Source organism: Myxine glutinosa, chromosome 1 (assembly GCF_964187855.1).
Source record: "Myxine glutinosa chromosome 1, kmMyxGlut1.1, whole genome shotgun sequence".
In the NCBI taxonomy this organism is placed as follows: domain Eukaryota; kingdom Metazoa; phylum Chordata; class Myxini; order Myxiniformes; family Myxinidae; genus Myxine; species Myxine glutinosa.
This window is the reverse complement of record NC_136261.1, coordinates 252,992,637-253,009,759: the sequence shown is the minus strand read 5'-3', so window position 1 is coordinate 253,009,759 and position 17,123 is coordinate 252,992,637.

Below are 17,123 nucleotides of genomic sequence, written 5' to 3'. Positions count from 1 at the left end.
ATACACCATGGGATATTTATCTTCCACTAACTAATGCTAGCAGACAGAACACCCAGCGTAACGTCCATCCAAGGGACAGCAGGCATTGTGACACAATACACCAATTGTAAAACACCAATCCGATAATTTATAGTCGGGTGAGAAATTTAACCCACACTCGACAGCTCAAAGGAAGTGCACTATTTCTGCATCATATCCTGTCAGAGATGGTGTCTTTTAAATCAAAGTATGAACTTCAAAGACTTTTGGACACACCAAGCAGTTCTGCAGCTTCTGGAAACAGCATCTCATCAATCTTGAATATTTTAAATCTATTTCACAGGCATGCTTTTAGTAGAACACATCTCTCGAGCAATAGAATAGGAAACCTGGATAATCCAGTAGAATAAAACATATTTCTAGAAAGTAAAAGGAGGTGTATCCCAGCTAGTGAGGTGACATAGAACCATGTTCTTTCCTTTGTCAGTGAATCGGAATTATGATTGATAAACAATTATTTGAACGTTTTGTTTGCTTCAAGACGTTTTTCTTGTCTCAAGGTTCTGCAACCTCATGTTCATATGAAAGATCAACATTCTCAAAGAAACCTCCAGGAGAATCCTCAAATAAATTTGATCCACAAATGTCTACGAATGTAATGCATACGCATTATGCCAAAACCAGCAACTAGTGTATGCGCATGAAACTTTATTAAGTGGTTTTATGTTTTACGTTCTCTGGCCATTGAATTTCACCCATGGGATGCGGTTGTGCTTCTGGAGTGCGGTGAACCTTATGTGGTCCTGTGTGTGGTCCTGAGTTACCGCCAAAGGAGACGTGGCTCTCTGCTGGAGTGGGGCATAAAACTTGGCTGACTTCAGCTGAAACCCACTATGGGACAAGAGGAATTCGGCGTCTTTTTGAATCACCATAGCCAGAAATATAAGAAACGGAGAAAGTTCACATCTGGAAAGAAACTATTTTGGATCAAATACACTTTCAGAGCAGATTTGAGCATTAACAGCTGCGCTGCATCTGTCAATAGTGCGAAATAACAAGAGTGAATAACATTGCTGGTGAGAGAGATAACTTTACATTCAAAGTTAACATCTTTTGGAAAAATGTATGCATTTATTTTGATCACTTTTAATAATAAAAGTCAGCAACTAGAACGGCACTCAGTAGAGAGCATATCTCTGCCAGGCTGAACAGTTTACGTTTTGTATCCCACTGATGGGTCGGATCTGGATCCGGACCTGAACCAAAATCTAATCGGCTTAGTTTTGTCACTTACCCAACTCATCCACCAAGCTTTGTCATAAGTCATCCATAACTTTTTGAGATATCCTGCTATATATCGTTTTTTGCTCTCTCAATGGTGAAGTATCACCATTGGTGTTGGGCTAGCGGCTAGGGTGCCGGCTTAGGATACCTAGGATCTTGGGTTCGAATCCCGGTCGATCGCTGAATTAACGCCAGGGGGGTTGACTCAGCCTGTCATCCTTCCGAGGTCGGCTAATTGAGTACCAGTTCACTGGTAATTCCCTGTTTGTCGTTAAAGGCGGCAAAAATGGTTGGCGTCAGGAAGGGCATCCGGCCGTAAAACATCGCTTCAAAAAGGGAACCAAAAAACAACAACAACCACGGTTCCCGAAAAAGGCCAACCCCCGCTTTGCGAGGAAAAATGGCCTCTAAAGGTGGTTATTTTTATTTTTTTTTTATGGTGAAGTATCACTTTAAAAATTCTCGTATCCAGATCCAGATCTGACAAACAGACAAACAAACAAACAAACAAACAGACAGACAAACAAAGAGACAGGGGTGAAAACATTACCTCCATCCACCTTCGGTGGCGGAAGTAATAAATTACAACATATACACATGGAGAAAAGTTAAGCATACCTACAAAATATTTTTGTTTGTGAAAAAACAAAATTGAATTAAATTCAAATTTTCTTCAAAGGAGTGTCTCATAGAGGCCAGATATATCCAGAGATATCGAGGAAGAATCCTCTGTGCACAAACTGTGTTTTCCATTCTTCACAAGACCAAGGAAATTTTGCACACCCAGCAAGGGGTATCAACTTGGAAAAACAATTTCAACTGGTCAATGTTTGGAGAAGGTAATGGTATTGTTGTGTACCTCCATTGGCGGACTCTGTTACTCTGGCCTGTGTAAGACAGGCTTTATTTATAGGTGATCTAACAAAGATGATCTCGGGAAGCTCTCAGGGCACCCCAAAATAGATGTTCCAAGATTTCCTTTGGCCTTAGCAGCGAGGGTTTTTAATGCAGGAAAAGGTGATCCAAATGTCTTCTGCTCAAAATGTGTGATTCATCCTCGCTGTGTCGTTTTCTTTGGCACACACTTTTATTTTGGTTTCGTGGGTAAGTCATCCTCATCTCAAGCCCAGAAGATAGAATATCATATAATGAATTGTAAGTATATAAATATATATTTTGCTTTAGATTACTGTGATTATTACATCTGGAAGATGCGAGGCGATATCTGGATGAATCTTGAAAATCTTGCAAATGAAATGGCCGACGTGCAAAAGAAAAGTGATGGATCTTTCACCAGAAGTTCCGTTTCTTGAGGTGCCAATGAAGAGGCGCCTCAGCAAAGGTTTGCGTTTATTGAACAAAATTGGTGATTTTAGAGTGCCCCGAGAACACATTGCAAGGTGTACCAAATTGGGGGCACCATGAGCCTGGTTTGCATTCCAAAGAGCAAATAAAAGGTGATCTTGGGTCACCTTTGGTGATTTCAGAGTGCTCCCAAGATCACCAATTTTTGTTCTTAAAACAGGGCCTAGGTGAAGCTCAGAGATGGCAAATTATTTGAATCAACAATACTAGGAGGTCCTACAGTGAAATTTGTGGTCCATGACTTCCATTGGACTGTTATCAGCAAATTGGTCTTCAAGAATCGACAAAAAATGATTTTAACGAGAGGGTATTCATAGAATACTTACCCTACACAATCAACTTGGTGCAAGCCAACTTTACTGTTTTTGAAAGGTTTTCTTTTTTCTTTGATCCAATATGGCTGCCAAACCACGTGAGCAATGACATCATATATTTATATTCTCTAATAGAATTGTTGCATAGATCACGATCAAGAAATTTCAAACTGATCAGACTAAGCATTGACCCTGTCGAATTATAACATAATCATGAAGGCACCAATGATGTCATCGTTAACAACACTTATTCCCCATTTGGAGTTCTTTACAATGTGCCACGTTAAAAAAATTTCCATGGAGTGGTTTGGAGAAATAGAGGTGCAACATTTTTCGGTTTTTCCAAGATAGCGCCTGTACCACGTGACCGATGACGTCATAATTATCATTAAAATATTCTACAGTAGGAGCTGCTCCTACGGTGAAGATTTCATGTCCATCAGACCAACCGTTGCAGAGAAAAAAATATTCATACTGATTGGATGAAGTGATACTTGTCGAATTATGATGTCATAATGAAGGAACCGATGTCGTCATTACTAACATATCTTATTCCCCATTGGAAGTACTTAACAATGAGCCATGTTTCAATTTTTTCCATGGAGCGGTTTCATAAATATAGAGCTGTGAAATTTTTCCAAGATGACACCTGTACCACATGACCTATGACGTCATAATTATCATTACAATATTCTGCAGGAGGAGATGCTCCTATGGTGAAAATGTCATGTCCATCAGACCAACAGTTGCAGAGAAAAAAATTTTTCACACTGATCAGAACAAGCAAGCGTTGTACTTCTCGAATTATGACATCATAATGAAGGCACCAATGATGTCATCGTTAACAACACTTATTCCCAATTCGGAGTTCTTTACAATGTGCCACGTCTAAATTTTTTCCATGGAGTGGTTTGGAGAAATAGAGGTGCAACATTTTTCGGTTTTTCCAAGATAGTGCCTGTACCACGTGACCGATGACGTCATAATTATCATTAAAATATTCTACAGTAGGAGCTGCTCCTACGGAGAAGATTTCATGTCCATCAGACCAGCCGTTGCAGAGAAAAAAATATTCATACTGATTGGATGAAGCGTTATACTTGTCGAAAACACGTTTCATGTCATAATGAAGGAACCGATGTCGTCATTACTAACATATTGTTACAGACACGACTTTGATGTTAAGGTGGGCCGAGCGGAATGGCCGTCGTGTCCGCACAAATTACCCGATTGTACTCGAACGTCGACGAAGCCGCGCTACGCTGGCTCAATAGGAAAGAGAAGACACCCGGCTGGGTTATAATGACACAATACGACACCAGGGGTTCAGTTCTCAAGACCTCCGGAGGAGGTTATATTAAGGCGGAAGGTTAGATTACAACTACAAGAGGTACATCATAGGAAGACAGGCACTTAGACACAACCTTATATTATTCCCGACAGACCACAGAGAAACAGGACAAAAACTGACTCACACGGGGGTTGATGGCAAGGAAAGCGGGTATTCGATGGCCAGCACAAGGTGCACCTTGTGCTCAGGGACAGGATGGCGCGGCCCAAAAGATGCAGGAGGTCTCTCAGCGCTCGAGGTGGCGTCTTGTCGTCTCAAGCTGGGGGCGCATCTGACGTCACGTCCGGCAAGCGGCTGCGTATATCCGGCGGGGAGTGACACGCCCTCGGCTCGTTAGCTCCGCCCAGATGGAATCGGTCCGCCCTTCTTATTGGGTGCGGGGGGGGTTTACCAGGCTCCGCCCTTGACGAGGAGCTGACAGCCAGCCCCTTCGTGGTAACCCCGTGGGGCGCATGGATAATGGCGGCTAACCGAGCCGGAGGGAGGACGCACACTCCCCGCGCGCGCCGTTGTTGTATTTGTAGTTGTTGTTGTTGTTGTTGTAGCTGTAGTTGTTGTTGTTGTTGTTGTTGTAGCTGCAGTTGTTGTTGTTGTTGTTGTTTGGGGAAGAAGATGGGAGGAGGTATGGGAAGGTCCTAAACTCACTACTGGTGCCATATAATCACATTCTGGTGCAACGAAGAGTCATAATTAATGGAAACGAGGCCTTAACTGACATAGATTAAGAATAACTAGGAAGATGTCCGAAAGTTGTCTACGTGTGGTGCGGTGGACCTGGGCACGACATTTAATGGGGGAATAAGGGGAAGGTCGGCTCTACTGATTGTTATTTACATGCAATGGGACTAGGGAATGGGGGACTGGGGAAAGTTGGGGAGTATTGGAGAAAATAGGGGAATATTTACAAGCGGATATGGAGGCCAAATTCCATATTCGCAACATTGCACCCTTCTCTACCCTCGGGGCGTCCCGACCCGATAAATTTTTACCTACTTTAGTGTGGCACGCAATGTAGTTCCCTCTACTATTAACTCTACCCTGAGTGCGACAGTTTTACAGATATTCACAAATGAGTAAATATGTCCCCCTGCGACGTTGCACCCTTCTCCTCACAGAAACACACCCACAGGATAACCGAATCCGGAAAGAATTCGCAAACTACACATACAGCCGGTAGGGAGCATTATTTACAAGACTACGCTGCTATTTACACTACGATCCAGGACCTGTTTTTGGAGGAACACATGCAGATGTTATGCATAGAGAGAGCGCGCTTGCCAGCATCGATACACCAACCCACGAGTGCTCTGTGGCCGACGGCCTTTAATAACGTGCAGAGCACCCTTCCCGAGCATCAAAAGCACCACCCCACCACCAATCGGTGCAGTCACCATTGTTCATTGGAATAAAAATAAATTCGACAACCCCTAACCCTGCAGGTGTCTCTTGCTCTTCTTGTGGTGCACTTGGTGTTAATTAACAGTGGTTCACCTTTATGGCATAGGTGCCACGTTGACCCATAGGTCCTTCCACGGGTGGTGCTTGGCCGCAAAAGAGCTGCGGTCCATTGTGGGTGGCCACAAACATTGCGGTCCATATGGTGTATCGATCCAGGCAGCCAACAGCGAAAGTGCAGGCCCACAACTGCGTAGCCAGCACCTCTCTCTCCTCTCTCTCTACCCCAAAGCCAGATCCTCGGAGGTGGGAGACAAAAGAAGAAACAAGTGAGTAAGGTGGTAAGGGCGCAAAAGTGCACGCAATATAAGGTAATGCACACTGGGGGCACATGGGAACCAGGTGAGACAGGTACGTTCCTATCGTACGCCCCCCCCCCCCACCAGGTAACCTACATGGCCCCTCCCTTACCCCTTACTGTATCCACAAAACACAACACTACCCATAAACATCTACTTTACAAATCAACAAACATCCCTACTGTCTTCCCCGTTCCTCCCATAAACCAAATTCGTCTTCTCTCCCTCCTAACCAATCAAATTTGCCATTTTCAACTCTCATCAAAATTTGCCATCTCCAACTCAACATCATAATTTGCCATTACCAATTCATCATCAGTCCCTCCTAGGGAGGGAGAGATGGAATCACCCCAATGTCTCATCCACGTCGTGATGCGTCTCACAAATCCACACAGCGATTCATCTCCCGCAACAAAACAAAGAAAACACAGGTGTGGAGTCATCATCATCACCACAGGTAAGTGGCTGCGTATGGTGCGACAGGTTCATCAATCCTAACTATCTCCTAAATGACTTTAACAACTTTACACTACCCGGGGTCTCTCTCCGGCCAAACCATTGGCCCTCTTACACTATGGGTTCTAAAAACCAATTCCCATTGGCCAAACTGTGGTGCTCTTCAATTTGGGGTCTCACTCCCCCGATTCATCTCCCGGTGCCCTCGCACAATGTCTGGGCTGCGGCGTGTACCTCTCCCAGTGGGTCTACCCACCTGCACACCTCCACCACTGCAGTTGCCTCCGAGCTTACCTGCTCCTTGCCCTAACCTAACTACCTGGGGAAGGCCCTCTGGCACTCTCCCCACTCGGTGCCCTCTCTGGCACTGGGCTACCCGGGTCCATCCTCCGGATCCTCGGGCCCCATCCACAACTCTACCGGCTCCCAGAGCCCACCTGCGGCCTCACCTGGCCGACATCCTCACAGTGGTGGAGTGCCCAACCAACTACACACACTAACAGGCTACACGCCCAGCCATTTCCACAACACTAATGCACCCATCCACAACACCATTCTGCAACCGCACCACAAATGCCAATATCCAACCACAATTTACCTGTACCCTCTACCTAACACTTACACTACCCGCCCCGGGTACTCGTGAAAGGGGTCCACTCTTCCCCCATCCACACCTTCGCACCACGCACACCACTCCATACCACTTACTCCAACTCTCTCCACACACCTGTACTTGCACCCTGTGCTCTCACACCTGGTGCCACCTGCACCCTTCTCTCCCCAAGCGCATTCGCGCTGATCCACACACTCACTACTCATACACGGCTCCACACACCTGTCCAGTTGCACACCTGTGCAATCACACCTGTTCAATTCTCACACACACGGCATCATCTCAGCTAACTACTCCCTTCTGAAACTTGCGCTTCCCAGTCGTCCCTTTAACTATTGCGCTCCCTCGTCATTATAATCCACACTAATCTACCTGCGTCCCCACTACAGGTATCAGTCACTAACTAATCTTAACGTTACCTAATGTCAATCTTCGCTAGATCCCTACACACCATATCCTAACCCACCCGGGCTAGTTTTCACTGCCATACACCCCATAATCTAGTGCTCCTTTGCCCCCACATGGGAAGGATGGTGGATTTGCCATCCCACCACATCGGGGGTCTCTCACTATCAATTTTGCACGTCAAATTTCAACAAATCAAAAATTTGCCAATCACTACCCATCATCTGCCAATCACTACTGCCAATCCCTTGCCAATCATCAAATTTTGCTTTTCTCTAATTTTGGGTCCAAAACACTAACCTCATCACCCAGTCTACTCACTAATACCTCTCGGTGCGCCAATCCCTGTCCAAAGCCCGGCTTCGTAAAGCCAAGCAATGGATGCTGGTTGTTTTGTGCCAGCGGCTGGATGCGTCCGGCACTCGGTGCAGGGACGGGGGCTTACCCGGGCCGAGATCCCACGCATCACCTCGGCGTGGAGCCATCCAATGTCCCGATCTCGACCTGCCGGAATGCCTCAACAAAAGGTGGTCGCCATGACGACCCTTTCTATCGGGCTGCCAGCTCCGCCTAGTGGAGCCTGGACGCGGCCGTTCAAAGCGAGGCCCGGCACGCACCGAGGGCCTGCTTCGGCTAAAAGTCGCTCTAACCTCTAACCCGTGTAACGTCGATGCTTCACCTGGACGCTTACACCCCGCAGCCCGTTCCTTGCTCACACCTCCAGCCGTTTCCATGCTCCTTGTACCGTTCCTTACACACCCAGGTACACCCATTCCACTCACAGCCTTGGTCACACACCTGACCACCGAACACTTTGGCACACATTCGTTGGTAGCACACCTCACCAATACACCGCTTCGCACCCCCTCTGTGACAATCACAGGTGTGCTCTCATTCGCACACCCAACCACGTGCCTCACCACCAACTCCAGCGTGCATTCCCACTCACGCTCTACCATTCCAGGTGTACATCCTTCCATCCCAGGTGTACATCCTCGCTCACCTGTCACAACCAGCTCACTCTCCTTGTCACTCTCACTACTCTCACCTCCACTCGTGACAACGCACTCACCCTTACTCTTGACAGCACACTCTTTCCTCATGCACCTGTCCGTCACACACCTTTCTCGCGCACACTCTCCCGTTACACCCTCTGTAACACTCACCACAGGTGGACACTCTTCCTTACTTCTGACAGCGCACTCTTTCCTCATGCACCTGTCCGTCACACACCTTTCTCGCGCACACTCTCCCGTTACACCCTCTGTAACACTCACCACAGGTGGACACTCTTCCTTACTTCTGACAGCGCACTCTTTCCTCATGCACCTGTCCGTCACACACCTTTCTCGCGCACACTCTCCCGTTACACCCTCTGTAACACTCACCACAGGTGGACACTCTTCCTTACTTCTGACAGCGCACTCTTTCCTCATGCACCTGTCCGTCACACACCTTTCTCGCGCACACTCCTGCGCACACTCTCCCGTCACACCCTCTGCAACACTCACCACACCGCGCTTCCACGTGCTCCCTCGCACACACGCTACGACCGACTCACTCTCGCCAGCACCCTCACTACTCCTTGGCACGCACTTTTTCCTCACACACCCCAGAGTCGGACTTTCTCGCACACCTCCTCTTTCGCACACCAGACCTGTCGCACACTTCACCAACGGCCTCTCACGAACACCCGGGTCCATCTCGACCCCCAAGCTCCTTAAATCCCCTGGCGCATCATACGCACGACCATATTGGTCACCACTTACACCGGGTCCTCTTCCTCTTCGCTTCTCCTCCATCACCTGCGAATCCCTCATCCGGTTAATGAGCACATCATCACGATCCAAACACAGACTTTGGACCAATTCTTTTATCTCCTCTTTTATCTCTTTCTTATCCCCTCTCCGTCGCTTCTTAATTTCACTCATCCCTTCTTCCACTTCTTCTAATTTGTGCTTCACCTCTTTTATTCCCCGGTACGTCTCCTCAAGCTCGTCCTCCAAGGCTACCTTGACCGTTTCCAGGTGCGTCCTCACCTGCCGGTCCTTCGTCTCCATTACCTCTATGACCTCGTCCAACCTCGTTGTCAGTCCCTCACGTACCATCTGACATTCCCTCTTCGTCGCTACCAAGTCATCTTTTAGTTCTTTCTGTGTCGCCTTTAAACCTCCTAATACCGCAGTGTTCCTTTGAACCTGCTCCACTAACTCCGTCTGTCCCACCGTCAGCTGCTCCACCTCCTGCGTCAGGTCCTCTATGCCCCCTTGTAACTTTACAGTCGCCTTTCTCACCTCCTTTTCCATGTGCTCCTTACAGTGCCTCACCTCCTCGCGCACTCCTCCGACCTCCTCACTCACTCCTCTTCTGATCTCCTCTCCCATCACTTGCATCTCCTGCCCAGATGCCACCCTCATCTGCTCCATTTCCTCCCTGTGAGCATCCAGTTTGGTTTCTACCCCCATTCTGACCCCCTCTATCTGCTGCTCCATTTGTTTAACTTCCCTTTCCGCTTGGTCCCTCATGTCCCTCAATTTGCCTTCCATACTGTTTTCTAACCCCTCTAACCCATTTTTCACTCCCTCTATTTGATTCTCTTTTTTTTTTTTTTTTTTTTTTTTTTTTTTTTTTTTTTTTTTTTGTATACAAGGTCGAGGCTCGTGAAAGAGCGAACATTAATCACACAGAAAGACAAACCGACACAAAAAACATATAACATAGGGAGCGGTAGACAAGATGGGGAGAGAGGGGGAAGGACACAAACACAACATTTGAGAGCAGGGACCGAGAGACATGGAGACATCGAGAGATCTGAGAGAGGGCGAGGGCTTTGGGGGGGGGGGGGCGTGGGAAGGGGGCGGTGGGAGAGGTATAAAACATATGGACACTGCCAGGACTTCCAGGAAAGAAGTTGGAATTTCAAACAAGGTGGATCTGGGGTGAATTAGCGGGGGTAGAAAAGATCAAGGTTTTGGATGGGGGAAGATAAGAGATGGTGGTGAACAGCTGTTTTAAAGACCTGGAGGGAGGAGTGGGATTGAAGGGAGTGAGGGAGTTTGTTCCAGAGGCGGGAGAAAAGAGGAATGAAAGAGTGAAGGTGAGCAGAGAGCCGAGATTTCGGCAGTTTAACCATCAGAGGGTTGCTGGCAGATCTTGTGCGACCTGTAGGAATATTTGGGGGACAGAGCACAGAGAGAGCTGGGGGTGCAAGGCCGGAGAGGAGTCGGTAGAAGACAGAAAGACCACCTACCTGCCTGCGGTGAGTGAGTGAAAGGCCCTCAGAGATAGCTTCATCGCGGGAGATTCCAATAATTCTGAAAGCTTTGGTTTCAACAGCGTGAAGCCGAGCTAGGTGTGAGGCAGGAGCACCGGCCCATAGGGGAGAACAGTATTCCATTGAGCTGCGGATGAAAGCCTTGTATGTGGTGAGGAGCTCAGGTGTGCCGAGGAAGGACTTCGCACGACGGAGGATGCCCAGTCGGCGACTGGCTTTGGAGGCCAGCTTGGAAATGTGGTTTTCCCAAGAAAGATCATGGCAGATAGTGAGACCCAAAATCTTGAGCGACAGAACTTCTTGGAGAGGATTGTTGAGAAAGTAGATGGGAGGGTTGTCCAGTCGATCTTTTCGGAGAGACATAGTAAGAGTGTGAGATTTGTCAGGATTGAAAGACATGTTCCACTTGTTTGACCAGTCTGTGATTTTGTCCAGGTCTTCAGAGAGTGAGGAGGCAGCAGACTGCCGATCTGAGGGAAGAGGAATGGAGCGGCAGAGAGTGGAGTCATCAGCAAAGAGATAGAGAGGATTTTCGAGAGAGTCAGAGAGATCATTGATGAAGACCAGAAAAAGCACGGGGCCCAGAACACTGCCTTGGGGAACTCCAGCCTGAACAGGAAGAGGAGATGAGAGAAACCCATTCAGGGCCACACGTTGACGACGACTAGAGAGGAAGTCCGCCAGCCATGCGTGGAGATTTCCATGGATACCAAAGGAGGAGAGTTTGGTGAGCAGAGCGGGGTGCCAGACCGTGTCGAAGGCACGTGATATGTCAAGGGAGACAGCTCTAATTTCCTGTTTGGCATTGAGGACCTCCATCCATTCTTGAGCGGCCATTCTGTTTTCTACCCCCGTTAACCCATGTTTCACTCCCTCTATCTGATTCTCTTGAGCGGCCATTCTGTTTTCTACCCCCGTTAACCCATGTTTCACTCCCTCTATCTGATTCTCTTGAGCGGCCATTCTGTTTTCTACCCCCGTTAACCCATTCTTTACTTCTTTTATCCCGTTGTCTAACCCCTCAAATTTCTTTTCTAATCCCTCACCGGTACCCCTCATTTGGCCCTCCAATCGCTCACCCTGAGCATCCATCCGGTTTCCCAACCGCTCACCCAATCGCTCATTATTAGCCCTCGTTTCCTCCCTCATTTTCTCGCTATTCTGGGCCATAAGGGCCTTCATTTGTATGAAAAAAAGGCCCCAATCCATCGGGGGCGCTGCCACGGTCGCTGGCGCGGTGATCAGCGAGGCGCCATTTTGCGCGCCCGCTTCTTCGTGCGTGACGGCGCTATTTTGCGAACCTGCCGCCCTCACTGCTTCGCTCTCCTCCTGTCCCTCATTTTGGTCCTGGATCGACCCTACCTCACTCTCCCCTACCGGACCCCAGCCGTCTTGATCCGCCATAGCGCGACTTGCAAAATTCGAGTTTCGTAAAACAAAACAAATTTCGGCCGCTCCAAATTTTGACCAAATTTTTTTTTTTTTTTCCTCTATTCGTTTTTTTTTTCAAAATTTGGTCGGGCCTCGAATCCCACTCCTGACACCAATTGTTACAGACACGACTTTGATGTTAAGGTGGGCCGAGCGGAATGGCCGTCGTGTCCGCACAAATTACCCGATTGTACTCGAACGTCGACGAAGCCGCGCTACGCTGGCTCAATAGGAAAGAGAAGACACCCGGCTGGGTTATAATGACACAATACGACACCAGGGGTTCAGTTCTCAAGACCTCCGGAGGAGGTTATATTAAGGCGGAAGGTTAGATTACAACTACAAGAGGTACATCATAGGAAGACAGGCACTTAGACACAACCTTATATTATTCCCGACAGACCACAGAGAAACAGGACAAAAACTGACTCACACGGGGGTTGATGGCAAGGAAAGCGGGTATTCGATGGCCAGCACAAGGTGCACCTTGTGCTCAGGGACAGGATGGCGCGGCCCAAAAGATGCAGGAGGTCTCTCAGCGCTCGAGGTGGCGTCTTGTCGTCTCAAGCTGGGGGCGCATCTGACGTCACGTCCGGCAAGCGGCTGCGTATATCCGGCGGGGAGTGACACGCCCTCGGCTCGTTAGCTCCGCCCAGATGGAATCGGTCCGCCCTTCTTATTGGGTGCGGGGGGGGGTTTACCAGGCTCCGCCCTTGACGAGGAGCTGACAGCCAGCCCCTTCGTGGTAACCCCGTGGGGCGCATGGATAATGGCGGCTAACCGAGCCGGAGGGAGGACGCACACTCCCCGCGCGCGCCGTTGTTGTATTTGTAGTTGTTGTTGTTGTTGTTGTTGTTGTAGCTGTAGTTGTTGTTGTTGTTGTTGTTGTAGCTGTAGTTGTTGTTGTTGTTGTTGTTTGGGGAAGAAGATGGGAGGAGGTATGGGAAGGTCCTAAACTCACTACTGGTGCCATATAATCACATTCTGGTGCAACGAAGAGTCATAATTAATGGAAACGAGGCCTTAACTGACATAGATTAAGAATAACTAGGAAGATGTCCGAAAGTTGTCTACGTGTGGTGCGGTGGACCTGGGCACGACATTTAATGGGGGAATAAGGGGAAGGTCGGCTCTACTGATTGTTATTTACATGCAATGGGACTAGGGAATGGGGGACTGGGGAAAGTTGGGGAGTATTGGAGAAAATAGGGGAATATTTACAAGCGGATATGGAGGCCAAATTCCATATTCGCAACAATATCTTATTCCCCATGGGAAGTACTTAACAATGAGCCATGTTTAAAAAAATTTTCCATGGAGCGGTTTCAGAAATATAGAGCTGTGAAGTTTTTCCAAGATGACACCCGTACCACGTGACCTATGACGTCATAATTATCATTACAATATTCTGCAGGAGGAGCTGCTCCTACGGTGAAAATTTCATGTCCATCAGACCAACAGTTGTCGAGAAAAAAAAATTCATACTGTTTGGCTGAAGTGTTATACTTGCCGGATTATGATGTCATAACGAAGGCACCGATGTTGTCATTACTGACATATATTATTCCCCATGGGGAGTACTTAACAATGAGTCATGTTTCAATTTTTTCCATGGAATGGTTTCAGAGATAAAGAGGTGTGAAGTTTTTCCAAGATGGCGCCCATACCACCTGACCTATGATGTCATAATTATAATTAAAATATTATACAGGAGAAGGCCTCCTATGGTCAAAATTCCGTGCCCATCGGACTAACAGTTGCAGAGAATTTTTTTTTCATACTGATCAGATCAAGCGTTGTACTTCTCGAATTATGACATCATAATAAAGGCACCGATGACATCATCATTGACATATCTTATTCCCCATGAGGAGTATTTGACAATGTGCCATGTTGAATTTTTTTTTTCCATTGAGCGGTTTCGGAGATATAGAGGTGTAACGTTTTTCCTAGGTGGCGTCCGTAACACGTGACCTATGACGTCATAATTATGAATAAAAGTTATACATGCGGAGGCTCTCCTATGGTAAAATTTCATGTCAATCGAACCAACAGTTGCCAAGAAAAATGATTTTTAAAATGCACACACATACGTATGCCACACGTACTCAACCGAATGCCTAACCATGCTTTTTGCTTCGTGAGCGCGGGGTAAAGATAGGCCTCAAATTAGGTGACACAGGATGACCTCAAACAGAAAGAAATGGAACTCTGATCAGGCTTGGTATATGCATTCCTTTTGCCACGAGCACAGTGTTGTGGCGAGAGTAAGCTCCCTCGGAGGTTATCCATAACAACTGCTCAGAACGCACTTCCTTCTGCAGGTTACAAAGCCTGGAGACCAATACGATGCCCTCTTCTCACCACAGAACGAAAGGCAGCCCACTTGTCATGGTGCTAGAATCTAGCATTTTGGAGGAAGATCCATTGCTCTGATGGAACACGATTTATCCTGCATACAACTGATGGTAGAACTCAGGATTGGCAGCAACCTAACATAGCCTGTAAATCCAATAACATTATAGAGTCCATCCCATTTGGTGTAAAATTTGTTTTAACATGGGGGCTGCCTCTCATACAATTGTGAACTTGACCTTGTTCAGGGTAAGCTGACAGGTGAAAAGCATTGTAGAGAGATATTGTATTGTGTAATTGTTCCAGACTATTCATGAATTCCAATGCCAGATCCGACCGTTCGCACGCACAGTTACCGACTTATTGTGAAATTATGCCATCACAACATTGCCCTGACCAGAAAGGAGTCCTGATTAAAATCCAATAGAGCATATTTGGGATATTCTTGGATATACAATTAAGATAATGGGCCCTCCTGTGAAAAATATGGTACCATTGGAGGCTGCTTTACATGAGGAAGGGCATCATCTCCCTTTCAATTTGGTTTCTTCAGGGAAGGAAACAGACGGGTGTAGCAATCATTGGTTCTTAGACATACTGTATTATTGACCTTTTTAGATATTGCTTCCATTGTGACATTATTGGATGTCATTTTTGCTGTTTGAGCCATATTCCCCCAAGCCCTCTCCCTCCCACAGATCTCCCGATGTCCCTGCTCTCAAATGTTGTGGTTGTGTGCTTCCCCTTCTCTCCCCATCTTGTCTACCGCTCCCTTATTATATACTTTGTGTGTCTGTTTGATTTTTTTTGTGTGATAAATGTTAGCTCTTTCACGAGCCTCGATTCTGTCTTCAAAAAATAAATAACATCACATGCTTTGGAGAGAGAGAGAGATAGAGAGAGAGAGAGAGAGAGAGAGAGAGAGAGAGAGAGAGAGAGAGAGTGAGAGAGAGAGAGAGAGAGAGAGAGAGAGAGAGAGAGAGAGAGAGAGAGAGAGAGAGAGAGAGAGAGAGAGAGAGAGAGAGATCTCTTCTTCTGTCCCCAATGTTTCACTGCCATGTGCGGTCACGGCCTTTAACACCTCTAGGACACCCTTCGTCCGATCATTCTCTGGGACCGCTTTTGTCTCATTTAGTTTATTACTCCATGCATAGGAAGCGTGCTTCAGCCGGGTTAAACAATAGATTCACTTCAGTCTGTCCATAAGTCCATCTACAAATGTCAGTTTATGATCGAAGAACAACTTAATTTAGATTGAATGTTTTATTTTGAACATGAATCGGAAAACAAACCTGTAGTTTAATAATATTTTGTCTCTCAATTCATCCCGATCACACATGCACAGAGAGGATTGAGATAAATTTTTAAGCGGTGAAGCCTCTTCAATATTTGGCTATGTCCTTCCAGCGGTGCGTCAAAATGAAAAAGAACCTTTCTAACTCACTGTGTTTAATTCTAATGGTTGTAAAGTGTAATTCTAGGGGTTCCAAAGAATAATTCCAATTTGGTTCTAATGGGTGATTCTAATGGGATCTAAAGGGTAATTCAAGAGGGTTCTAAAGGGTAATTCTAAAGGGTTTTGTTCATTACGAGTCTTTGTCTATTTCATATTAAGAATGACAAACTGAACTTCGGACATGGGTGCGGTTTTTCTTTTTACACTGTCTGCCTGTCTGGTAGTCAAACAAATTTGAAAATCATTCCAAACAGGAAACTTATTGTTTTTAAGCATGTTATAAAGGACATAAACAACAAGCATGAAGAATGAATGTAATGTGTTAAATAATGTGGTGTAATTTAATAGCCATTGCATCAACGGCAGTAAACTTCCACAATTGTTTTATACAACCTTTAAAATGTTTTTTTTTTCACTTGAATTACAAACCTTAACACTGGGTGGGGTAAAGTGTTCTATGAACTTTCTAGTTTATATGCTGTACTGTAAACTGTTGCGCACATTCTCTACTGTTTCATACAAAGTTGGTGTTCATGGAGGAGCAAAATACACGAGGATTCAGAGGGTTTAAATTGACAAAACAGGGGAAAAACAGACAATATGTGGGCACAGGACATACAAACATGATAAGGGGGGTATATTAAGTTAGTGGGATTTTAAAAAAGGATCTTCAATATAAATGGGAGACAAATCAGATTGTGATGAGCTTCAACATGGAAGCAGTGGAAAAAGAAGATATTTGTACAGAGGAAGCCGAATCCCCAGGTGGAAAAAGAGAAGGAAAAAGGAAAGCAGGTGAGCAATAACCCGAGACTTTGAAAGGTTGAGAAGAAGGGGGTGCTTAAGGAAGGTGTTGTTTCAGGTTGGGCTGGGGATCACGGGAGCAGACAGGTGAAAGCACAGGTTCAGCAAGACCAGTGTAGAGATGGTAGAGTATCAAAGACAGCAATCAGTCTACCGTGAAAAATCAGTAGGCTCTTTGTGCCAGCCTCTTGATGTGTGATGCCAATGATATTTCAGAGCCTTGGCTTCCATTGTTTTTTGGAGGGAGAGTTGGGATGCAAGTACACCTTCCGACAAGGGGAA